Raw genomic sequence first — 27482 nt, forward strand, 5'->3', positions numbered from 1 at the left:
CAACAATCCCACTACTGGGCATATACCCTGAGAAAAGCATAATTCAAAAAGGGTCATGTACCACAGTGTTCACTGCAGCTCTATTTACAATAGCCAGGACACAGAAGCAACCTAAATGTCCATCGACAGATGAATGGATAAAGAAGATGTGGCACATATATACAATGGAATATTACTCAGCCATAAAAAGGAACGAAATTGAGTTATTTTTAGTGAGGTGGATGGACCTAGAGTCTGTCATACAGAGTGAAGTAAGTCAGAAAGAGAAAAACAAATACCTTATGCTAACGCATATAAACGGAATCTAGAAAAATGGTACTGATGAACCTAGTGGTAGGGCAGGAATAAAGATGCAGATGTTGAGAACGGACTTGAGGACACAGGGTAGGAAGGGGAGGCTGGGACGTAGTGAGCAAGTAGCACTGGCATATATACACTACCAAATGTAAAATAGATAGCTAGTGGGAAGCTGCTGCATAGCACGGGGAGATCAGCTCGGTGCTTTGTGACCACCTAGAGGGGTGGGATAAGGAGGGTGGGAGGGAGGCTCAAGAGGGAGGGGATATGGGGATATAAGTATGCATATAGCTCATTCACTTTGTTGTACAGCAGAAATTAACACAACACTGTAAAGCAATTATACTCCAATAAAGATGTATTAAAAAAAAAAGCTTCATGGCTGAGCAGAATCTTGGGAGGTGGTTTTTGGGGGACACTGAGTCCACCATCTCCCCAGATTGCTGGCATTCTGATTAAAGGCACCTTTCTTCTCTACCATTTATGAGTATGTAATTGATTTTGTAAGCAGCGAGCAGCGGGACCCTATTTATTTGGTAACAGACTCAGTTCTCTCTTAGGAACTCACTTTTTAGAGAAGGGGGGAGAGCAAAGTATACAGTGGTGAAATGGTACACTTTATTCTCTTTAGGGCACAAATCCTGGGCTCTTTTTCTTAGAAAAGCAAGCTCAGGAGCACTGCAGCGAGGGAATTATTGTAAAATTAATTTCCCCTTAGTTGACTCCTCAATGCAAAGTCAGCGGTGAAGACCATTTTCCAAGATCTCACCTTGATTCCTCCTCCAGCTTCATTTTCAGTCTTCAGAAGTCCCTGGGCTGAGTGCATCAGCCTGAGAGAAGGCTGGCCCTGAGTCAGCCCTGGGGTGGCTTGAAGGAGAGCACTGACCCATGGACAGGAGGAGATGGGGAAATTGGACTTCCCCAGCTCTATCCAGCACATGCTATATGATGACCTCTTCCAAATTCCCTAAGGTTATCTTCTTGGGTCAACATCACGTGTTACCGAGCCCAAGTTTGTACTGCTCTTACTGACACGTTCTTGATACTGAAGCCCACGCTGTCCCCAGGAAGGGCTTTACTCAAAGCTTCATGGTGCATTTCAACAGACTTTACTTCAGCTGTAACACTGACTGGAGCAAAGGTGACCACCATGCCAGGTTTGAGAACACCAGTCTCCACTCGACCCACAGGGACAGTACAAATACCACCAATTGTGTAGACGTCCTGGAGGGGCAGACACAAGGAATACACTGGCTGGCATTTTGACAAGTCAATCTATGGGAGAAGGGATCCTCTTGCCTCAGAGGAGGCTGTTTTAGATGAGGTGTCCCAGCGTCCCTTTTTAATGGGATTCATATTGGCCATGTCTTTTGGCCTTACCTGGGATGCTGTTAGCACACACTTCTGGTCTTACCTCTTTGTAGACCTCGGGGGGTCAGGGGGAAAGAGCTCTGTCTCCTTTCCTGGGGTTTTCATGAGTGCCATCTGTAGGCTTAAAGCCTGTTCTGCTGGGACTCTGATGTCAAGTTGTTCTGGTGAAAAACTTCAGGGTGAGGTCTATCAGAAAGTTAATCAGCTCATTCCTCCACTGTCAATTTTACCCAAGGCTCCTGTGGGAAATTAGGTGCCTCAAGTCCGAGGGAGCCTCAAGTCCAACGGCGCCCCTGGGCCTCTTCTTTAGAATGTTCCTCTCCACCACATGAGAGGCTCTTGTCTTATTGTTTTTCTTATGTTTTAGCCTAGGGCAATCTGTTTTCCTTCCCCAATGGTGACTTACAGCCAAAAAAATTGGCATTTCATTTTGCATCTTGTTTGTTCCCTGTTGAACACTTGAAAAGCAACATCTACCGAGAAGGGTTCATTCCAAAAGCACTATCTAATCTTTGCAACTTTCTTCTGATATTTGAGGCACTTCCCCACCCCCCCGCCAAAAAAAGGTCAAATTTACCATTCTAATATATTCAGGGGCCTCGGGATATGCATTAGTATGACATCTGTAGGCCTGATAAATCCTTTCCAAAAATTCAGAGAGGTATTCATTTGTTTTGCTGAATTTCTTGGATTTTGTTCAAATTCTTGCTTTGGCTCCCTTTTCAAAGCCCAGCCAAGATGCACTAACATGTAATGCTCTAATAAGGGCAGTCCTCCCTCATTGGGGCCACAATTTGGTTCAGCTGTGGGTGCTGCCAAGTGGGCTTCAGGTGTAGAGGATCCTCCCTATAAGGAGGGCTGTGATCTTTTCAGTTAAAGAAGTCTGAGAAACTCAGCTGGCTGGTCATTTGCATTTAGCCCCCTATATGAGGCAATAGCAATGAAAACTGCCCTGCCCTGGGAGTGGCTCCTGGCCCAAGCTGGGAGCCCTGTCGGGTCTTAGATGGCGATACCAGACCAAGTCCCCATACTCCAGAAACTAACACAGGATGTTCTAATTGATCCTTATAAGGAGGGACCGTCCTGAGCCCCAATGTCGGGAATTGGGGCTGGATAGGAACGGAAGGTGGTGGAAGGGGTGGATATATTGGCATAGCGGCCAGAGTGGCTGGGACAGTGAACTCACCTGGAGGAGTGAAGGTGTGAAGCAACATATCCTCACTCTCATTCCCTTTTCTTATTTTCCTTGATGTAATAGCACGAGTGCTTGCACATAAAGGATTTCATCATTCTCCCCCACTTCCTCACAAAATAGCTAGAGAGTCACTCAAAAGCCACTGTAAAACCATGAATAGCAACAGATCACCTCTAACCATTAAAAGGATGCCTTTCTGCTTTGGCGTCAACCAACCTGGTGACAATGCAATTGAAAAGAAACTTGGTCACTGCATTGAGGTACAACAATTTAAGATAATTATTAAAATTATGACTGATATCATTTATCAGGATATACTAGCATTTTAGGAGTTCCATATAATTTCTAGAATGTGTATATTAATAACATTTACCCACATGATACAATTTAAAAAGTGTTATCACCACCTATTTGACACTGCTTATCACGTAATTTAACATACTAAATAAGCCTAATTAGTATTTCTCTCTTGAGGATGGAGAGAAAACAATTTGAGGTGTTCCAGGGACCCTTTGGAAAACCTCAAAGTTAGCTAGAGGTCAAATGAACTTCATTTGGAATTCGATTTTGGGGAAGTTTGTCAAAATATAAAAAAGCTTAAACCAGTGGTAATAAAAGATCTTAATGGCAAATACAAATCACTTAAAGAAATTCACAATTACCAAAAGTGGTTCCACAATTACCAAAAGTGGTTCAATACTTTAAAACAACTTTGTCCTCTCAGAGAACCAGATTCAGGTTCTGTACCATTTGACCTTTAACATTCATTTTCTTAATTAAATTCAGTCTTATCTTAGCCAATCCTGACCATGCACAAAACCCTTTCAGTGTTCTTCCTCCACAAACCTTCCACAATTTTCTGTATCCATACTAATCTGTCCTTCACTTTCTTTTCCATTCAGAAACAACCAGCTCAAGGACAAAACCACCTTTTTCCCTTTAACAAAATACATTTTCATTCCTCATACCTTCTTTGCTGAAAACACACATCCTACCTCTTTGCATACTGAAATGTTTCCCTCATCATTTTACTCTCAGTGAAAACCAAGAGGCAAGTAATTGTAAACTGTTTATCATACCAGTATCTCCTGATTGACAAACTTATGCTTTAGTCTTCCTCCCTGCCCAGCAACTAATGTTTGAATATTTTATCCTATTTGAAATGACCCAGATAGTCAATGAATTCTCTTCATTGAACTTAGTTTGAAAATTTCAAGTTGTGAAAATCTGGAGAGACTATTTTACATAGACATTTCCAAAGCATAAGTATTCCTAGAGAGTTTGCCTAAAACTCTTACCTCATTTACCTCTATTTTGTTTATTTAAAAGCTTTGTCATATTGTTATTTTTCTTGCTGACAAACTTTGTAACAGGAATAAGGTCTTATTTAACTTCTAGTAAACCTAGGCACAATAAAAGTATTATACTTAATGTTGATTACTCAAGACATGTCTGTATTAATCACACCAACAAGCTTAAGCTAACTTTAATACCAGATATTAATGCAATACTGAATATTTCCTAGATCACGTGAACCCAAAAGTCTTTCTGGTCGGTCTCCTCCATATTTGAACATGAATATAAGCACTTAATTTCCTTCAAGCCAATCAAACAGAGCCCGCACCCCAACCCCAAATCAATTGTGGCAAAGTCGCACATCTACAACTCACGTACAAACTCAAACACAGGGACCTCTCAGTTCCCATTCCAAAATTTCAGCCATGAATCAGGTCCAACAATATAAAATCCATCAGTTACAAAAGAGGTTGGATTCAAATTGGGTTTCTGGCAGATGGGACAAATCAAGGTCACCTGTCTAGATGGCTAAACCTTTTTTACTAATATTTATGGAAAAGGCACTTCTATTTCTATTTGTAGCATTTGGTGATTTGGGGAACCAAGTGGAACCTTTCTCTTCTTCCTGGGAATGTCCCACTTTTAGCCAAGAACAGACAGGGTTTTTTGTTCTTTTCCCCCATTTGACATCAGTAAAAATTTTAAATATCAAAAAACTGATTTGGATGTAAATGGAGAAACAGTACCAAACAAAATGAAACGAAAAAACCCAAAGGACAAACAGAAAATCCTAAATGAACCCTCAGGTTTGGTCTTCGGGTTTTACATATACCAAGGACACAGGAGGCCATAAACGACGGAATTAACGCAGCAAGGGTAGCAGTACATGGTGCACAGGGTCCCAAGGTAACCCTGCCTAAACCCCTTGTGGAGATCCTTACAGGTACTCTGGCCACACACGGTTACAATAAAATATCATCTTCCTCTCACCCACGGGTTCATGGCTGTAATCAGATCACTTACCCAAAATGTGCCTCACAGCACTTCAGGGATAGTTGAAACATTCCCCATTTTTAAAGACAGAAGTTCAAGACAAACAAAACACAAACTGCACACACAAATGCTAGCATCCAAACAAACAAACAAACTGGTTCACAAATCGGCTAAAAGTCCAACAACTCTTTCCTCTCTCCAACAGGGCACCCCAAACAAACTGACTTATTCTGGGGAAAAAGCCTCAAACAGAGAGGAAATGCAACTACCTCCAACAGGTTACCTCAAACAAGTTGGCTTATTCCGGAGAAAAAGCCCCAAACGGAAGGGATATAAAATTCCCAGCTGTACACAGGGGAGCGACTTACCCTACTGTATCGAGCCCATCAGTTCCCAAATGTCGATTCCTTGCTCTAACTGCCAAGCGCTGGGGCAGCTGGTGCTGCTTTGGCGAATTTTGAAGGGTATATCCTCAGGACAAGTGATCCCGCCAGCTGTTAGGGCCTTATCTGAAAATTTCCCAACCAGGGCCAGCTAGCCACGAGTAGCAAGGCTGGCTGGCTGGCTGGCTGGCCAACATTTGTTTCCAAGTCCAAGCTCCTACTGCTTGCTGCAGGACACGCCAATAAATCGAGAGATGAGTTGCTGGGGCAAGGAATGGCGACTTTGGTAGGGAAGCCAACAGACTGAGAAGATGGTGGACAAAAACATCTTGCCTGAGTTGGAACTCAGGCTTCTTTTAACTAAAAGGAGAGGGAGTCAAGTCAAATGTTTCCTGGGTCCCATCAGCCTCTGGTGGGGATGTGTTACTTTCTTCCTCCCTGCAGTCATTCACAGGTGGGCCTGGTCAGGATGATTCCTGTGAGCTAAACAAGGGTATTTTAGCTTAATGCTTGTTACCTACCTGGGAGACAGGGTTCCCAGAGATGGGCCAGAATGTTTAATTTAAGCTTATAGGCAACATCCCTTTACTGATTAACTTGTATAGAATACAAAGGTTTTTCCCTATTACACAGGGACTAGGGCAAGGAAAGACACTGCAACAACTGTGGATGAGGAAAGAGAACTGTTAAAATGTGTCCAGTGGGACAGAGGGACTTATAAGTTGGAGATTCTCATCCTGCACTCCCAAAGATTCCCAGCAATTACCAGGACTATTTCCAAAAGATTCTCCAGATGATTCTGATGCAGGGGGGGTCTATGTAAAAGTTTTTTGGGGAAACATTTCTTTAGAAACCCTAATGGGGTTCCCTGCAGGCTTGTTGTCTAGAGTGACAGAATCAGGAAAAGAGATGGGAGGGGTGGAGAGAACAAAGGGATTTGAGTAGCATATAAGTCATCTGTTGCTATATAACTATCTCAAATCAACAACACTTAATTAGCTCGAGTCCACTGGGCGATTCTTTTCACCTGCGCTAGGCTCAGCCAAGCTGCAATGGATTTACTCACATGTCTGGGGTCAGGTGGCCGATGGGCTGGATGATTCAAGACGGCCTGTCTCTCAGCTGGGTCTTTGGGGGTCCTGGGCCATGTCATCTAGCAGAATAGTCAGGGTTTAGGCACATGGAGGCAGATTCCAGGAGTAACAAGAGACTTTCAAGTTTCTTCTTGCCTCACCTTTGATATCTTCTTCTTGGCCAAAACAAGTCACCCGTCCAAGCCCAGCCTCAGGAGGTGAGGGTTCCCCAAGATTGTGGATATAGGAAGGCATGAGCAAACACAGGGGCCGAAGTCTACCCCATGGAGGAATGAGAAGACACAAAAGACAACTAATTATAAAATAAAAATAAATAGGAGGTTCCTGAGATTGAGTGGGTCAGGTGGTCTCGACCCTGACTTCAGAAAGAAAGAGTACCGGCCAAGGCACCTGGAGCCCAGCTCCACTGGAGTGAGGGTTTGGAGGAAGAGCTATGGGAGCCTAAAGTCAGGGAAGCTCCCTCCCCCAGTCCTCCACAACCTCTAAAACTGGAGCCTGTATTCAAACAGGTCTGAAAGAGCCACAGTAAGACGGGGAACTGGGTCCAGTCCAGGATCCCTCGCTGCTCCCGCGGGCGCAGGGCTGAGGCAGCTGGGGCTTCTGGGCTCTCAGCAGGTGCGGCCCCGAACCTGGGGGCCAGCTGAACCCCCTGCGGGCCCGACTCTCCCGGGGACAGTCCAGGGGCCTCGGCCTCCTCCGCACACCAGACCTGCCCCTCGCCGGCGGCCGCTGCCCGCAGCCGGCCTGGAGGATGCTCAGGAGCGCCCTGGCTCTTGCTCATCTCCTGGTCTCGGTCTTTCCGCGGCTGGCGGGCGGGCGGGCGGGCGGACTCCCTATCGGATTCCCTCACTCCAGGTCCTGGTCTGACAGGGCGCCTACTCCTTGGCCTCCTGATTCCGTTTGCCTCAGCTCTCTACCCTAGACACAGGCGGGACCTCTCTCAGCAACTATCTGCAACTCCAAGGGCCTCAGCCAATCCCTAACTGTCCCAGCCAATCAACAAGGGCCCCACCAACCCCCCCCCCCACCATGGCCCTAGCCAATCAACAACAGCCCCAGCCAATCAACAACAGCTCTAGCCAATCCCCAACGGCCCCAGCCAATCAACAACAGCTCTAGCCAATCCCCAACGGCCCCAGCCAATCAACAACAGCTCTAGCCAATCCCCAACAGCCCCAGCCAATCAACAGCAGCTCTAGCCAATCCCCCAGCGGCCCCAGCCAATCAACAACAGCTCTAGCCAATCCCCAACGGCCCCAGCCAAACCCCAAGGCCTGCATCCGGCCCCCAGCGACTCTCAACGACCCTGGATCTTAACCTCGTTTTCTGGCGGGGTGGATGCTGATGCTGGGTGGGCTCCTTAGAGGAGGCAGTGTTTAGGGGGCTGGAAGCTGACAAGTGAAGACGGTCTTCAGGGTGTCGTGTTGTAAGCTAAGGATAAGGACGGCGTGATATCCTGGAGGGGTGCCTGGAGAAGGTCGTGACTTTGGAAACCTTTCTGGTCACTAGTGTGCGGCTGGACCTTAGAAGCAGAGGAGCGGGTGAAGAGAGACACCAATGGGTAGGAAAGTAGAGGCTAGATCCTGAGGCCTCCATGTCTGGAAAGAAGAGGGCTGAGGGGTGCCATCAGATGTGTGATGTAGAAGGAAGTTCTGGGAACAGTGAGGGCAATGGACAAAGTTCTCGGGCAAGTCTGCGACAGGAAGCTGGCCAGGAGATTGTGTGGGTGACCTAGGTAGAGGGGAGCACGACCTGGGCTAGGGATGGCCCTTACGGTGCAGAATGGCCGACTTTTTTTTTTTAAGCTATAAACAAGAAGTATGAATGTATGTCACAGACCAATCATTCTGATGGGGGTGGGGCTGGGAGGACATCCAGCCAAGGGTGAAGATGGCTGAGTTTAGTAGCTGGCTTATCCCCTGCCCTTAACTGAGATGGGGAGGCAGGGGTAAAGGAAGTCAGGGGTATGCTGGAGAGAAAGGGGTGTGTACAGTTCAATTTGAGAGATGCTTCATTTGTAAGCGGAGATACCCTGGGCTCACCCAAGATTCACAGGGAGAGGTCCAGTGTGTGGACAGGGCATCAGAAATGGGCTGGATTCATCAACATAAATGTGGAGCCACGGAACTGGATGAGATCTGAGAGAGGTGAGCTCAGAAATTGGTGGACAGCCCCATCCCAGGGCCAGGTAGAGGGAGAGAAACTTCGTCAGAGTCTGAGGAGGTCAGTGGAGAGAAAATGAAGAAAATCCTAAGTAAAGTTGTCTTAAAGGCTGATGAAAAAACCATCAATTTTGGAACAAACATTTGGCAACACTCATGGAAACTGAAATGTGATCCCACTTTCCGTATCTACCAGGAAGTAGGAGGCACGTAACAGCAGAGGTGGAGGGGAGGGCAGCAACAGGAGTGCGTGGTGCAGACTTTAAAAAGTCACCTCACTTAAAGCCTTTCCGCTAATTATCATGATGAGAAAGAAATTCTAGAAGCCCTTGATAAACTACTTCTCTCCACTGTAGCCAACTGCTGCCACACACCCCTCCAGCTTGGCCTGGCACTGGGTACCAGCATTATTGCAGCATCGTTTATAATAGAGGAACTTGGGGGAAAACCTTCATGTCCATCCATAGGGGAAAGGCAGAATCATAGATGATATCTACATGTGATGACACAGGACATCCAGCAGTTAAAAGGAATTCACATACCTGTACATCTGAATAGATCCTAAAAACACTGCTGAAAAAGCCAAAAGTGCACGAATATATTCATGTTGACCCCTACTAAGAGGCAGTACCTCACATGTGTTAAGGAATAAACATACAAATCTGAATGTGTAATGAAAGGACTGGAGATCCGCCACGTAGCAGTTACTACTGAGAAGGACTTGAGGGCTCTGGGGTTGGGAGTGGTATTAAAGAGGACTTGAACTTGGAGTTAAAAAAAAAAAGAAAAAAGACAAATGTAAGTTACTGGTATAATTAAAAGTGATACAACTGACAGTCAACAATTTCTTTCTAAGTACTTATGATGAATAATGGCCTAAGCCTCTTACTCCACTGTTTAGAAGTTTAGATCCCTGTTTGATCTTCCCTTGTGTTTTCCTTTGCCTTTATCTTGTGGATAATTGCAAATTCATACCAATCAGTTATTGTGAACAGCAAGCAGAAATGATAAGTTCTGAAATATTTGAAATCTGAGACTCATTGCACCAAAAAAAAATCCATAACAGTATTTTTTATGCTTATTAAATGAGGGTGGATATATTTTAGATAGTCTGCTAATTTCTGGACTGTTGGATTTTGTAATTATTTTTGTTAACATAATAAAGACCTTTTGGTTCTGGCATGACTAAATGCGCTAGTTAGGATTTTGCTCTGAGTTTTGCAGGCTGGAATCTGGGTTGTATAATCAAAGGCAGGTTTTTCATCTGAAAGCATGTTGAAATGCTTTGGCTAATAAAGATATCCCTCAATAGGATGGGTTGCATTTTCTTTATCCCGTAACTCAGTATTCTTTACAAGGTTCTCCAGCAAAGCAGCCCCTCCCCTTTAGCCGGGGAGGAAAAGAGGAGCCCACACTCAAATCTCACAGGGTCTGGGAAAGTAGCCCAAATAAAGAAGAATAGTATTTCTTTAAAAGCTCTTGTTTCTTTTTAAAAATATGAAAATTTACTCCATAATACATCTGAGTAAAATTGACACTGCATGCAAATGCATCATTTTATTCCTGAAATCCCAAATACCCCTGGGGCCCTCTTATGCTCCACCACAATAAACACAGCACGAACATATTCTGGAAACTGTGTGTAGAACCCTAATATTGTTTGAGAATTTACAAAACATAGCTTAAACATCTTATTTAAAATCAGGGATAGGAGAAACTTTCTTTTTATGTAACTTCATCTTAAACAATACTAAATAGAGGAGAAGTTCAATGTTTTTTTCCCCCCAGATTCACTGAATTTGCAGAAAAGATTAGCAGGTGAATTTGAAACAGAAGCAAAATCCTGTGACAATTTGTATTTTTGAAATAACAAATAAACTACCAGCTGAGTTCTTTCCTACAACGCCAATTTGGATTACTGAATATCAACAACAATCACTAATGAATTATCATGTTAGCTATGGAATTACTATTAAATTGTTAGGTGTGATAATAGCATTGTGGTCAGTTTAAAAAGTCATAATTTGTTAGAGATACATACAGTACATAGTGCAGATTTGTGGGTGAAATAATATTATGGCTGAGATTTGATTTTAAAACTTCTGACCCACCCCCAGCAAAAAAAAAAGTGTATGTGGGTGGGGGAGAGGGTGAGTGAGGATTAGGTATAAATGAAACAAGAAAGGCAAATGTCGATAGTTACTGAAACTAGGTAAAAAAATATGAAAATTCCTCTCCTAATCTTGTGTACATTTAAAATTCTTCATCATAAAGACAAACTACCAAGTTATGTTGAACACTGTCATTCACTAAAATTTCCTAAGGAAAAAAATAGAATTAACCAATATCAAGTATTTAAATAAAAATACTGACCATAAAATACAGCCTGCACAGTGGGTTTCCTGAAATATTCTGTTTTTAACCAAAGTATTTGTGGGATCTTGGTTTTCGGCCTTGTGGGTGTTTTTTAAAATCAACCACTGCAATTAAATAATATTCAAAATGGTAATAATTTGTGAAGAGATTAGAATCCCATGTCATAAAATGATTATGATTGTGACTTGCTGGGCTCAAATCTGTACAAAGGCTGATGGCACTTGTAATTAGAATGCAAAATCACACTTTGTATGATTAACAAAGACACTGCAGATGCAGAGAGATGCAACAAGTTCCTTATTTGCAAGCCTGGATGCCCGGCCTTTCAGTGTTCAGTTCTTCCAATCACTGGTTCCAGAAGACCAAGTCTATAGCCTCACATGTGAGGACTTAACTGCTTTATTTGTATCACTGGAATTGGATATGCACTTATTTGTAATCTCCAAATGGTCAAGCATAAAGTTATTTTCCTTTAATAATCAAAATGAACGTTACATATTTACATACATATGTTATATATTTACATATATACTATACAATTTAGTATATACTGTATGTATAATCTGTTCATATTATTTTTAAAAAGAGAGTATTTCTTGACGCTAATAAACTAAAACTGAGTGGCCGGGTAGCACTTTCATAGGGAGATGTCCTGAGTTTCAGCAACTGTTAATGGACTTGCTAAAGCAGAAGCTGCTAGTAGGAACAAGGCATCTGATTTGGCAGCAAACACTTGGCTAAATCATGCCAGACTTCAGGATGACCTGGGGCTAGGTTAGGGCTCCGGATGGGGAAATCTGACTTCCCATACAAGGTAGATACAGACCCCAAGTTCGATAAGGCCCCCCATTATATGAACAAAAACAGGGCAAGGCTCACAGGAGGACTGGCCTGTGGTCTAGCCTTAGATTGGGTCCCACCAGGAGCAGACCCAGGGACAAGGAGTCTAGTACAAGTAAGTTATTGGGGAGGTGACGGCAGGGGGCCCCCACAAGTAGGGATGCGGGGAAGGGAGACGGAGCTGGGCGCCTCACTGAGCAGGCAACTGGGGCTGCAGCCCCTGGGAACTGAGAGGCAGCGCGGAACACAAGTATCTCAGCGGAAGGGTGGTGGTGCGGGGGATTAACAAGTTTCTCGGGTTTAACGATAACTGTGATTTGCTGAAACTTCAAAGACAAGTTTTCAGTGCTCCATTCTTTGAATATTTTACTTAAGGAGTTCTAATTCATTTTGAACAAAACGCAACCAAAATTTAAAGTAATTCATTTACGAAAGTGAGTAGGGACACAGTTTGATTTATAAAGTAGTTTTTCAAAGGGTCAAACTTTTCTAAAATCTGATGATTAGCAGCAAATTTCAAATGAAAAATGAGCAAACTTAAAAGGGCCGTCATTTGATCTTCACAGAATGCTCTGTAAATGCACGTCCTGTAGCTGCACCTGTTTAACTGCCATTCTAGGACGCAGTCTTCTTAAAATACTTACTTTTGAAGTGGACACTGATGCTTTGTCAGCAGATTTCTCTCTTCTTTGGGGGGTGTGGGAAGATCACCGACATCACCACAGAGCCTACAGTGGTATGTAAATTCTTATATACATTTTGTGCAAGTTACAGATTCATCACCACCTTTCTGGAGAAACTGAGATTCAGTGCTTAGTTTTCTGTTAAACCTTGGCTTTCATTTGTTTGAGCTCTTTGTCATCAAAAACTTTATTGCAAAATGCAAAAAACATTGCCAAATAGTTAAATAGTTGCATATTTATATCATACAAAGAAATCTAAAAACCACTGTAGCAAAAGCCATCAGACTGCTCTTTGTCACTGTGCATCTGGCTGGTACTCAAGTCTCCCGCAGGGGCAGCAGCTTGGAGTACTTCTCTCACCATCTGAGATAAGTAGGCATTGACTGTCCCCAGGTCCTCGAGTCCCAGCTCACTATACTTTTAGCAAGTGTCCTGATGCTGTTCTTGAAAGGGAGGCGTTAAGCTGCTGTTTCTGGAAAGAGTAGAGAAAAGAGAGATAGTTACTGGGGTCATCTTTCAGACTTAGGCACATCTAAGTGAGAGTTCCTTTCACTGCACGCGTGTCTCACACACCAGCAGGAGAGATCATGGCAGAATCGGATGTACACAGTGGAGGCCTACCAAACTCGTCCGGGCTTATTCCAGTGTATGATTAAAAATAATATTTTGTTACAAAATAAAAATTTCAGACACATGATAAACCAGAAGGGACACAGGGAAACGAGACACAAACTACTGCCCAGGCCCGTGGGGATGTTTGCTCACCTGTCAGGCATGTCACCCAGCTACAGCTGCTTGTGAGCCTTGGTGGAGTGAGGAAGGTGCTTTGGCTGACATCTCACCATTTCTGCCAGGCTGCAATCTAGAAAAATCCCATTCCCAAGCCAGTAATAATAAGTACTCCTTATTCCATACATTTTATCACCATCCTCCTGGCAGTGATGACTTTCTGCTGTTTCTGCTGACTTGGCCTGGCCACATCCCGTGTATATAGCCAGGCAGATACAACCTATTATAGCCATGTTCCCAAGATGAATGATAACTGGTCCTCAAGTAAGAGGGCTTGCCAGCACCTCTTAAGACAGACATTTGATAAAAAGGACATTTGATTCTTTTCAGGGGTGAAATATTTTAGAAGAAAGAAAATGACACTGTCCCAGAACTTTCAAAGATATCACAGGCGCATTTGGTTTGTGGACTTTGTCATACACGGTTCATCGTATATTCAGCTGGTAATTGGAGTGACCAACCGTATCAGCTAATTGGCTTTATCCAAAGGAAAAATAAAACCTCCTGTATCTTTATGAGAGGAGGTTGGGGCGCCATCTTCCTTGGTGATGATATTTCAAGAGTCGGCTCCCAGGTCCCCGAGGAAGACACTCCTGGGCTGGAAAGCTGGCAAGAGGCTTAGTGAGCTTTTAAAAGGATTTATATACATTTTGAAGAGACAGAGAAAGAATGTATATTTACACATTTTCTAAAGTAAATGCTCTAAGAAGAAGGGGTGGGGAGAGTCCTTTATTTTCAACAAGTAGAATTAAGTCTCTTAAAAAATCTGGGACTTCCCTGGCAGTCCAGTGGTTAAGACTCCATGCTTCCACTGCAGGGAGCGCTGGTTTGATCCCTGGTTGGGGAACTAAGATCCCACATGCCACAACGAGGCAACAAAAAAAAAAGTCTTTCTTATTTTTAATTTGTATTTATCCTTACACAAGTAATGTAGGCAGCCGCCTCAAGAAACGCAAGCTGGGAAAGGTAAGGGAACGTTTTCTTCCCTAGAGTCTCCAAAGGAATGGAGAACTGTGGAATGCCTTCCAGAACTGTAAGATAATAGATTTGTGTTGCTTTAAACCACTAAGTTTGAGGCACTTTGTTACATTAGGATTAGGAAACTAATAAACTCCTAATCACATGATAAGAAAAGAAATACTATGTATACAGAGTAGATCACTATTATATTTTATATATTTATAATCTATACTAATATAAATATATATATAACATGCTAACATAGTATATATGAAAATCACTTCAGAAATATGTTTGACATTTTTGTGATTGCTAGTGTTTTCATCATCGACTCTGTCTGCTGAAGCAGATCACAGAGTTTTAGGTGAGATACATTTAATTTAAAAATTGATGTATTAAAGTTATATAACATGAAAAAATTTGTTTTTTTTTTAACATCTTTATTGGAGTATAATTGCTTTACAATGGTGTGTTAGTTTCTGCTGTGTAACAAAGTGAATCAGCTATATGTATACATGCATACCCATATCCCCTCCCTCTTGTTGCGTCTCCCTCCCACCCTCCCTATCCCACCCCTCTTGGTGGACACAAAGCACCCAGCTAATCTCCCTGTGCTATGCGGCTGCTTCCCACTAGCTAGCTATTTTACATTTGGTACTGTATATATGTCCATGCCACTCTCTCTGTTTAAGTTTTATAACATGAATATTTATTACACATAGGAGTCAGTTCCAACCATGTTGCCTCTCTTCCATTCCCCGTGGAGACCAGCTTCTATCACCTAGAAATTGTTTAGCTGCTAGTTACAGAGGCCTCAAATAACTGTGCCTTAATTAAGATGGGGACATATTTTTCACTCTTTTAAAGTGACTTCCAGAGCTAGGCAACCTGGAGATTGTTTGGAGGCTCTGTCTGGCTGCTTTCAGTGTTCCAGGGTCCTCCTTTGTTGTTTTTTGGGGGTGTTTTTTGTTGTTGTTTTGTTGCTGTGTTGTTGAACTGAGCGGCTTGTGGGATCTTAGTCGCAGGTTTGATCCCAGGTTGGGGAACTAAAATCCCGAAAGCCGCGCAGCGTGGCCAAAAACAAAAAACACCACAGTGCAATGTACTCTTAAAATGGTGAACTATCTCAAGCTGCTGGTCCATGGGGTGTCGGACAGAGGTCTGTTGAGTTTTTCTTGACATTTTCAATGCTCCATGGCACACTGTGAGCCTGCCGTGCACACCAGGGATTCCTGCAGTGTTTGAGAACCATGGATTTTATACATAGAAGTGCTCTGTGACGTGTTACCTGGGTTCCGGCAGTGGCCCATCACAGCTTGTTGGCTTGGGAGGAGCAAACCCTGAATAGCGGGCACACCGCGGAGAGGTGAACAGGACGCGGCCATGAATGCACTCGTGTGCAAATAACATCTTTACTTTACTTTCCAAACAAACTTACTGTACTTTCTAATACAACTCTAAACCTGGACACTCACTCCATTTGCCCTTGTCACTGTGAAGATGTGGACAACACTGTGTGAGAGAAGAAAATGCCACCCAATGACGGGACTCAGACAAAACCAGAGGAGTTAAGTCCCCACCATTATTTTACTTGGAGTGAATGAGGCTCTTCTTTACAAACAACAGCTGCTTGTGACAAATGTTCAATATATGGGTTTGACCAAGGACAGAATTTCATTCTGCGATTTCTTTTTATGAAGTGGAGAGATGTTGCTCTTCTCTTTACTTCAAATACTGTGTGAAATTCTCTCAGGTGCTGAATGAGTTCAAGGTGTGGTTTGTCAGGCTCCCAGCTCTTACCTCCCTCAAAGTTATGGTGAAATAACTACTGCACACGATCTGTGAGGAATGATTGAACATTTTCCCCTCACAAAACACTTTATAAGTAATTGTCCATTTAATTTTGTTTTTTTTTCTTTTGGCGGTGCCGTGGGCTTGCGGGATCCTAGTTCCCTGACCAGGGATCGAACCCGTGTCCCCTGCAGTGGAAGCCTGGAGTCCCAACCACTGGACCGCCAGGGAATTCCCAGTAATGGTCCATTTAATACCCTCTCTGGGATTCAGGGCAGACTCAGCCAAATTTACCGGAAATGAAAACCCACTGGTAACTGGCCTCACCAGGCACTGAACTTTGAGAACAATTTCAATCGGCGGGGGGCCCTTTTTATTAAAAAGAAATCTTGGGGCTTCCCTGGTGGTGCAGTGGTTGAGAATCTGCCTGCCAATGCAGGGGACACGGATTTGAGCCCTGGTCTGGGAAGATCCCACATGCCGCGGAGCGACTAAGCCCATGAGCCACAATTACCGAGCCTGTGCGCCTGGAGCCTGTGCTCCGCAACAAGAGAGGCCACGACAGTGAGAGGCCCGAGCACCACGATGAAGAGTGGCCCCCACTTGCCGCAACCAGAGAAAGCCCTCGCACAGAAACGAAGACCCAACACAGCCAAAAATAAAAATTAATTAATTAATTAATTAAAAAAAAAAAAAAGAAATCTTGCAGGAGTCTTGTCATACTCCTAGCCCTCTTTGAGAATTCTGCCCAGTGGAATTGATGAGGCAGGCACTGCTGAGAGGAAGGGTAACCTGAGAGGGAGCAGACGAGGACGGTGGGACGGAGGATTCCCACAGTGAGATGGTCTTCTCCCTGGAGAGCGAGCCTGGCACTGGTCCTGTCTCACCCTAGGAGAGGATGCAGATCTTTCTCACACCAGACCACACCAGCCGAGAAGCTGAACTTGGCATAAGAGGAAGAGAGTCAATGGGAACTTTGGGTAAAAACTTCAATAAAGGTTACATTAAAAACAGGCTGTTTGGGGCTTCCCTGGTGGCGCAGTGGTTAAGAGTCCGCCTGCCAATGCAGGGGACACGGGTTCGAGCCCTGGTCTGGGAAGATCTCACACGCTGCAGAGCGGCTAGGCCCGTGAGCCACAATTACTGAGCCTGCGCGTCTGGAGCCTGTGCGTCTGGAGCCTGTGCGTCTGGAGCCTGTGCTCCGCAACGGGAGAGGCCGCAACAGTGAGAGGCTCGCGCACTGCGATGAAGAGTGGCCCCCGCTTGCCGCAACTGGAGAAAGCCCTCGCACAGAAACGAAGACCCACCACAGCCTAAATAAATAAATAAATTTAAATTTCTTAAAAAAACAAAAACAAAAACAAAACAGGCTGTTTTCAGCTTAGTCACATGTGTGCTGTCTACACTTTATTATGGATTTCAGATTAACAGGATCAGGAATCAGAGTTTTAGTTTGTGAAGGGGCAATAAATTAGAGAAGGTAGCTTCTATTATAGAGATTTCACTGTGTGTCAGGCAGTGTGATGGGCATTATTATTACTTTTTTTTTAACAGAGCCTGATAATGAATTCCAATCTATTAACTCAAATGGCGACAGATTACCCAGGATCTGTGCTTTTCTCAAGGCACTTTCATGATGAAGGGGAGCAGAATATGACACTCTAAAATGTGCCACTTTGGCTTGTGAGTTATTTTGATAACATAATGATAGGTGCTTGGCAGCTTGGTAAGCATAGAACTAAAACAAAGATAGTTCTCTTTTTTCAAAGATTATTTCCATTAATAATAATTAATATTATTAATAATTAATATAATAGTTGAGTCCTTCACTTCACTCTTGTCTCTGGGTAACTGATGTCAGTAATTAGAATTAAAAGGTTGCGCCACTGCAACATGCTGACATCTGACAAAGACCCTCCCGGACCAACTTTAGTCAGGCCAACTCTGAACCCTCTTCCCAAATCGGCCTTGACCTTGGGACCTCAATGTCTGTCTTTGTATAACTTAGTTTTAAAAACAATCTTGCTAAGTCATTTTAGCAAGAATTCCCCACCCTCAATATCAGATCATTCTCAATATCTGGTCCAATTCCTCATCCCTCACCATCCACCAGATGATGTCTGGTCACCCTGGCCTGATTTCAGCAAGAATCCTGTCAAGTCAGTTTAGCTAGAAATCCCCTCCATACCACTGATATTTCCTCTTAGTAATTTTCCATCCACCAACTCCTCCTCCTCCAACCTGCTCCTTGGCTATTAATCCCCATGTGTCCATACTGTATTTGGAATTGAGCCCAGTTTTATAGTGAGATCTCTTTTTTCCTATTACTATAGTTCCTGAATAAAATCTGTTTTTAACACTTTAATTACTATTCAGCTTTGGTTTTCTTTAACACATCACAACAATATATTCTTATTCTGAATCTCTCCTTTTGATAGAATCCTTGCATATTGCTACCCTGTGTCCACCCTTTCCTTTTCTAATGGTAATATTACAAGGGGTAAAATCCCTGGGTTAGGTCCAGAAAGTTGAACAGCAGAAGCATGTCTTCTATGGAGTTGAGTTTTAACACAGCAAGTTGGATAAAACCCAGTCCCTTAAGTATGGAACATAATGTACATTTACACAGGTCACCACTGGCCAGAACACAATTGTAACTGAGCCCAAGCACAGCAGAAAGAGAGAGAGAGAAAGGGAGGGAGGGAGAGGGAGGGGGAGGGGGGGAGAGGGAGGGAGAGAGAGAGAGAGAGAGAGAGAGAGAGAGATTCGGTGCGGTTGTGGAGCTTGGGAACACACAGAGGCTTTGTCTGAATGGCTGGCAGCTCAGAGGGTGTCTATTCCTCTGATTACCATTGAAAGCTGGGGACTGTATAGCTCAAAATCTGTGAGATCCAGGTCAAAGTCTTAGAGGAGACAGATTTGCTCTCAAAGTGAGGATTGAAGGGCAAAAAATGAAGAAACGTTTTGGTTTCTCTCAGATTTGATCAATTCATTATTATTTACCTTGCAATAATTAAATGGTCTTATAGCTATTTATAAAGGTCATTTTTTTCATATTTTTACAGGAAAAATAGGATTGTTGTCATTAATCTGAACATCTCTTGGCCTATCTTTTAAATTTTAATAAAAAACAACATTTACAACACATATTTTGGTACATAATTTTGTTAGGTAAACAACAACTGTCTAATTGCAGATATGAGTTTATGCACATTTAACTTTCTAGGGAGAATATGGAGATGTCCTTCTCTCACCAGTGTCTTTCCTAAGGTAACTTTTTTCTGTGGATGATTCACTCACTTTGTACTAACTTTCAGTGATTCCCCCTAACACGATGTTCGCCATACCCTCCAACCCCTTTTATGCTTGACTCTCTCTATGTGCTGATATAAACTAGTATTATGTTTCACTGCTACAGTATGGATTTATTTTTAGAGTGATGAAAATGTTACGGAATTAGATAGTGGCGATGCCTCCATAACCCTGTGAATTTATTAAAAGTCTCTAAATTTTACACTGTAAAATTGTGAATATTATGGTATGCAAATTATATCTCAATAAAAAACAATTACTTTTTTTTTTGGTTATAAGTGGCAGTTTAACTACACGTGCTTATTTTATCTACTTTTATCTCCCCCCAAATTACTAAAATTATAGTAGTAAAATATATATATATATATATATATTTTTTTTTTTTAAATTTATTTATTTATTTATTTTTGCTGTGTTGGGTCTTCGTTTCTGTGCGAGGGCTTTCTCTAGTTGCAGCGAGCGGGGGCCACTCCTCATCACGGTGCGCGGGCCTCTCACTATCACGGCCTCTCTTATTGCGGAGCACAGGCTCCAGACGCGCAGGCTCAGTAGTTGTGGCTCACGGGCTTAGCTGCTCCGCGGCATGTGGGATCCTCCCAGACCAGGGCTCGAACCCGTGTCCCCCTGCACTAGCAGGCAGACTCTCAACCACTGCGCCACCAGGGAAGCCCGTAAAATATTTTTAAAAGGTAAAGAATTAAAAACAATTTTTACTCCCACAGGGGCAGTAGAGAATTTTCAAAAAGGTTTTAACCCATCAAAGAAAAGGAGACACCAAAAGATGAGTGATTATAACACAGTTTGGGGGGTTGAAATGAGTGGAGGGCAATAAATGGCTTGGCCGACTGGAGGAAGTTCCATTTTAAGAGCTGGCAGGGGCCATGCCCGAGAAAAGCATGTCAAAAGGATGTATCAAAAGACCAAGCGTCTACAGGCTTGGGGGCCAGGCATAGTGGAAAGCAGGATAAGGTTTGGGGAAGGTGCACATTCTGAACAAATTTCCAACTTCACTGCACAGCTTGCCCTAGTTCCTGGAAGTTTATTATGGAGAAATTTCTAGACTCAGAAACTGTGGAGAGCAGCGTGATGGGCAGGGCTTAGAAAAGGAAACATCCGCATACTCACGTGGGTCCCTTGCCCACCCTGATCACAGAATATCAGTAGTAAGATATTCAAACTCCTCCACCTTCCCTACCCTGCCAGGCTGGCAAATGGATTGCTCTTTCTTGAAGAATCTGAATGACCCCAGGGGAAAATCTTCCAGCTACTTGGATTTTGAGGTCTGCCCATGTGAAGGCCAGCATGGCTGCCCATTCCAGCACTCATCAACAAGCCCCGGGCTTGTACTTGGAGCCATGGTCCTGTGACCATCCCAGTGCTCAGGACCACCAGAGCCTATGCTCTGAACCACCTCACTCTACCTAGCCCTCAAGCACATCCACGGCAGCACAAGCAAAGCCCTGGCTTCATCGTAGGAGTGAATCAGCCAGCACACATTTATAACTCGTTAACTTGCTACTCAGAGAAAGATGTTAGTGTACAATGAGATTTCTACTGGCTGTTTGTAGTCTCATCGGATTGCCTTTTCAGGGTTCCCTGGGTGATTCTTTTTTGCATACAATGAGACGAGAGCCTAAAAGGAAACTTGATGGCAATGTTGGCATTTTTACCTCCCCATCAAGCAGGGCATTCTGGGAATTCAAGAGGCAAGGCTGGGCTTCCCTGGTGGCGCGGTGGTTGAGAATCTGCCTGCCAATGCAGGGGACACGGGTTCGAGCCCTGGTCTGGGAGGATCCCACATGCCGCGGAGCAACTAAGCCCGTGGGCCACAGCTACTGAGCCTGCGCATCTGGAGCCTGTATTCCGCAACAAGAGAGGCCGCGACGGTGAGAGGCCCGCGCACCGCGATGAGGAGTGGCCCCCGCTCGCTGCACCTGGAGAAAGCCCTAGCACAGAAACGAAGACCCAACACAGCCAAAAAATAAATAAATAAATACATTTAAAAAGAAAAAAAAAGAAATGCTTTAAAAAAAAAAAAAAAAGAGGCAAGGCTGCTGTTGGTTGGATTAGTTTCATAAGTGTCCTTCCATCTTTCAAATCATTAGCGTGTAGTTCTGCATATATAAAATGAAGTTTTGTAGAAGCACAGGGTTATAGGACCCATGAAATTTAACAGAGGCACAGAGCTATAGGACTCAATAGTGTGATCCCCAAATCTTAGGACAATGATAAGAAAATGCAAACGTCTAAGACTGAAGCCAATATTATCATGTTAATTGAATGAGATTCACCATTTACAGAAATCATGTACCAAAAGAGATGATTTTTTTAAAGTTTTCATAAATTTGAATGCAAAGGGTAATTGTCACAGAATCTTCCAAATCCAATCTCAATTGTGACTAGACTGAGGTAGTCTTGTTATGAGGGTATGTGTATATGAGGGTAGGCGTGTGTGAATGTTAGTCTTGGGGGCGTGTGTATGTAGGTGTGTGAGCGAGGGGATTGTGGATGGGTATTTAATCTGCATAGAGTACGGAAACAGAAGCCTAAAAATAGAGATTTGTCAGTGTGGCTCCAACTCTGTCCATGGCTTGTGGGTTTGGCATGTGGTGTGTGGCGTGGCGTATAGCATGGTGGGGTGAGATGGTTGCTGTGGTGGGGTGGCTCATTGGTGGAAGGGTGTGTGGTTTGCTGGGGTGAGTTGGTGTGTGGTGTGGTTGGACCTGGTGTGTGGTTTGATGGGGTACAGTTGCTGTGGACTGAGCCTTAGTGAGGGGCTTGGCATGGGGTGTTAATTATGTGGGCTGTAGGAGGTGGAAGACCAGAATATGCGAGTGTGTGTGGGGATAGCCTGTAGATGTGTGTGTGTGTGTGTGTGTGTGATACAGTTGTAGCTTAGCTTAGCTTTTGTTTAGATTTTCTTTTGCCCTTTGTTTTGGTCTTTGTTTTTGTCTTTGTTTGGCCTTTGTTTTGTCTTTGTTTCATTCTTTGTTTAAACTTTCTTTGGCTTTTGTTTGGTCTTTCTTTAGCCTTTTGTTTAAACTTTGTGTGGCCTTTTTGTAGTCTTTGTGCAGCTTTTGTTTTCAAGTGGATCTTGGCTGAGAACTCATCAAAAACGCCTTGTGTAATGAAAACCCCGGATATATAATCTGTCCCTATATATTCTGCATGCATTAGGTAGCCTCAACCCCCCCCAGGAACCTGGTGCAGACGTGGAACCTGTTTCACACAACTGCTACTTGAAGGTAAGGTGATGCCACTGGTTTTCATCTCACTTCATGTTCTGCTTCATCTTCAGGTGGCAAGTGCACATTTTTGTATGGGCTGTTTCTTCATATCCCAGGGGAAACGAGGTAACAACAGTCAAGATTGGGAGGAGATAGAAGAATGGAGGAGATAAGCACAGAGGACACCAAGGTTATTCCACTGCGGGCAGAGGGCCTTCCTGGAAGGTTCTGGCTAGTGTTCGGGATTGTCTGAGACTCAGGAGAGTCTCCGAACCTTAATCCAAGTTCTCCTGGGTTTAAAGTCTCGTGTTACTGGAGCTAGATCAATAGCATTTACTGGCTTTTTCTTTTTTTTCCCTATTTCTTCTTTTATTGCTTGTCATAATTTGAAAAAGAGTTTTTCTTCTTATGTAGGAAGAGCTTCTTTCCTCATACAGCTGGGTTTATGTGTGGGGAGTACTAGTGGAACAACAAAGCCTAAATCTTGCTAGAATTTTGCTCCCTGTAGACTAGCAGCCTTCAATGGAAGGACGCTAATGCTTTGTCTTGTACAGAATTTCCTGAAAATCACAGTTTTTCAATGTTGTGGCTGATAGAAAAAGGAATGAAAAGATTATGTGTCAGAGGAATAAAGTAATGAACTTGGCTAGAATACTAGGAGGAAAATGGGGGAAAGTATTTTGAATGCTTTGTGAATAAAACAGGGAGACAGAGAACAGACCGCCGTCAGATGTGCAGCTATGCCATTTTACGTTCATCTAGAAAAACAGGAGAATGCCTTGGTGGGTGGATTTTAAAATTGTTTCGGATTTACAAAAAATTTACCAACAGTACAAAAATTTCAGATGTACCCTCATCAGCCAAATGTTGACATTTTACCACATTTGCTTTATCACTCTCTCTCTGTATACACATTTATACATTTTTTTCTGAGACTTTTGAGACTATATTACAGACATGATCCAAATCAGAAAAATATCATTGAGAAAATGGTGTTGTCTAATCTACAGACATCTAGATTTCATCAATCGTCCCAGGAGTTGATCCGGGATGGGATCACCCATCACCTTTAGTTGTCATGTCTCTTTAATCTCCCTTAATCTGGAAGAGTCCTGAGACAGTCATTCTCCTTCATGATCTTGACCATTTTGAAGAGTATAGGCCCGTTATTTAGTTAAATGCCTTCAATTTGGGTTTGGTCTGATGTCTTCTCATGATGAGGTCAGGATTATGCAGTTTTGGAAGGAATAGGCTTGCATTTTAGATCATTCATAGCCAAATTAATTCTTGAAGCTTGAATTTTACAAATTTTTAATTCGAGGTCTTATTCAGCTAATGGTAACTAGGATTTTAAATGAGTACCTAAAATCTTACAAGAAAATACAAAAAATTAAAAATCCAGAGCTTTTACATGTAATTCTCAAGTATTCACCAAAAGTGTATAAGTGTTGTCTTTGAATTATAAATGGTACTCACAATGATGTGTACATGAACTTGATAGGCATGTAGCGAAGTATTTATCAAGATTCTTCATGTGTGTTGGATTCATGTCTACTGCTCTGAGTATTCATTTCATCAATGTGATCATTCTTTTCTAAGTAAAAGCATCTGCTAAAAACAGATTTCAATAAAGAGCTGTCCTGATTAGCAACTTTGGGTGCACTGACGTTTAGCATGTTGACAGGGTACCTGGTAGAGAAAGAACTTTCATTTTGTTTGTTTGTAAGTGGGAAAACTTCTGTTTGGAGGTATCTGGCAGCTATCGTTCCGGAAGTGGAGACTTTGATTTCCTAGCAGACTTCCTTTGTTTGGGGAGTATTACTAAACTGCATTCCTTAGATAAGCAAATATACAGCATCCTTTTTTTTTTCTCAGAGAAAACTTTGAAGTCATCATAAATCTGAATGTGGGGCAATTGATTAAACTTGATATATGATCTCTGTGGTCAAGTGAATGTATTATGGTTTTAATAGAACTGTTCCCTGGATGAGGTAGATAACTATTTTCTTTCCTAAACATGGAGTTAGATTAGAAGTTTGGGGTTCTGCACGTGGTGCAATTTAATGTTGAGGAACTCAGCTTTTGGGAAATGTAGCATTACTTATTATGATTGCTTTATCTGGGCCATAGAAGTCACTCTGGAGGTTGAGGAAGTATTTTGACTTAAAGGGTTATCTGTTCCCATGATGAACATTTTCCTATATCTTCCTATCTTGTAATTTTATTGTATGCTGAACACGGTAGATAGTAGATTGTAGAGGTTCTGGATTATGCTAAATTACTGGAGGATCACCTTGATCCTGTCCAGGCTTGGTTTTAGGCCTTGTTAGGGCAGACTTACTTCATCTTTGCTCTTTCTCCTAGGCATGTAAGACCCCTTTGTTTAAACAACACTTCCAAGATCTGAGATGTATTAAGAAAGAAGGGACAGATGGTATGAATAGTCACATAAATCTCCATAGTGCATGAGAAACCAATATTGATATTTTCTAGAAGTTCTCAATTTGATGCCTTGTCAAAGCGGATCCTTCATTGAGTTTATAGTGCAAAAACTACATCATGATCTTTCCTAGGGCTATGAGTGTGAAGCTTGGTGATTAAGACACTTGATTTAACTACAACCTCAGTAATCAAAATACTAAATTAACCAGAACACATTCTACTGCTTCAATTTTAGGGAAAAAAGAAGCCAATGATACCAAGAAAAGCTCATAACAGAGATCTATTCACCAGATGTGTACGGATGAAAATACAGGTACAAATGAATCTCTTATACTCTTTTGGATCAGCATCTAAATTCTGGTATAATGATTACTAGTATTCAGAATGTCAAAGTAGAATGTAGAATCAGCAAAAGATGGAGCAATCAAACTTTCAATAAGAGTTACACACTTTAAAAAACTATTCCAGGTGTCTTAACAGTATGCTAGGTTTGGGGTATAGAAATATGAGAAAAACACTTCCCTGCATCAATCGGAGGGACTATGACCCAAGCCACCATTTGTTCACCTTTGATGAACCCATGTACCACAGTGTGTAGTGAAATGGAAAAGGAGACATCATCCCCTGTAGCCTCAAACTCTACTCAGGAGATTCCTTCCATCTCATTATCTTAACTGAATCCAGCCAGTCTTCTGAGAACAAGGCTTCATCTGTCAGCCTGTCAAGTGAGGGCCATTTTACACTCCAAGTAGCTCCAGATCTGAGAGTGGGGCAATGTTCTCCCCATTGCCACGTTCAGGCCACTGCTCCTTCACTCTCTAGTTATTCCTCCATAATTTGAAGCTTGTGCTCCATTCCCTGTGTCAGTCTGCATCTGACTTCCCAGTCACTCCTCCTCTTTCACTGATAATTTCGTAACCAGACTCTGTACTCCCTCACTCCCTCTCCACTTCAGCTCCATCCATCAACTTAGATGACTTTAGTGTCCATGTGACTAAACTATCACTACTCCAGTGAATTATCCACTCTGTCTCATCCATCCACCGTCATGCTGTGGAACTTAGCAATACTCAAAACTACTCAATCTCTGAATCAAACAGTGCAAACATCCAGCATCTCATTCACAACCTTCCTTTTTTCAACTTTATATGTTAAGTGCCCCACTACGACTGTTCTTTCACTAGGTGCTTCTGATTGACTTGCCCCTTCACCTCCCCATCCATTTATGAATCCATTCACCTATCCATTCATCAATTCATTCACCCATCCATTCATCAATCACTCATTTCTACCTTTTATTTTCTTCCTATTATGAATAGGTGCTAGGATTTATCACTTCAATTTTTCTCCTGCAAATTCTCTGGCAAACTCCAATCCTAGATGAACCTGTATGTCTTCTCCATGTCTCCACCCAGGCTGCTAAGAACATCTGGAGAAAAACACAATGAAGCAGATTGGTACCACTGCAAATTAATGATCAGTGACCTCAACTAGGCCATCAAAAATACCTGGTAGCTTGGTCTAAAAATTTCTGCAAAATCTCTTTTAAGCCCATTCTATTCTTCTTAAATCTCCAACTCTCTCTTTCTCAGCTGATAACCTTGCCCTGTTTCACTGGAAAAATGGAAGCTATTAGATGGGAACTTCATACAGCCAGTGTTTTCCCTCTTCCAACAAAAGCCAACCCTTCTACATGTGCTCCGAACTCCATCTCCTCAGGTTTCACTCAAGAACACTAATTATTTTACCTCTTTCTTACTTTATTTCAATTTCTTCCTCTCTATTAGACCCTTTTCCATCAGTACTTAGGCATGCTCTCATCTGTCTCATTACAACAAAAAATAAATCAACAAATGAACAAATCACCGTTCCCCACCTCCCCCCCCCCCAAAAAAAAGCCCCCTGGAAACCACAGGCTTCTCTATCTTCCACCAATCTCCTCCCCTTTACTCTCAAATTTCTGGCCTGAGTTGCCTATAGTTTCTCTTTCTAATTCCTCAGCCCCTTTTCCCTCCACAAACCCTCTAATCTAACTTGTTTCAACCACTCCATGGAGACAATTCTTGTTAAATTCACCAAGTATTTCCATATCACTTAAGCTAATGTACTTTTTATAGTCTTCATATCACACCACCTCTCAGAATCATTCTACAACTTTGACCACTCCCTATATTGAAATAATCCTTCCTCTGGCTTCTACGATACCACATGCTCCAGTTTCCCTCCTTCCTCTCTGATTCTTCTCTTTTTCCTTTGCCAATCACTGTTCCT

The 27482-nt window shown here is 42.8% G+C and overlaps 1 protein-coding gene across 2 annotated transcripts in view; it reads left to right on the plus strand.

Moving 5' to 3' along the window:
- Window positions 1-22730: 22730 nt before the first annotated feature.
- MOBP (myelin associated oligodendrocyte basic protein) overlaps window positions 22731-27482 on the plus strand; it is a 43098-nt gene continuing 38346 nt past the window's right edge. For both annotated transcript variants that reach the window (XM_057555116.1, XM_057555115.1), the window contains exons 1-2: window positions 22731-22787; window positions 25447-25524. The gene's annotated coding sequence lies outside the window, so the exon portion shown is untranslated. The remainder of the gene's footprint in view (window positions 22788-25446; window positions 25525-27482) is intronic.

This window comes from Balaenoptera acutorostrata, chromosome 10 (assembly GCF_949987535.1).
Source record: "Balaenoptera acutorostrata chromosome 10, mBalAcu1.1, whole genome shotgun sequence".
Taxonomy (NCBI): Eukaryota; Metazoa; Chordata; class Mammalia; order Artiodactyla; family Balaenopteridae; genus Balaenoptera; species Balaenoptera acutorostrata.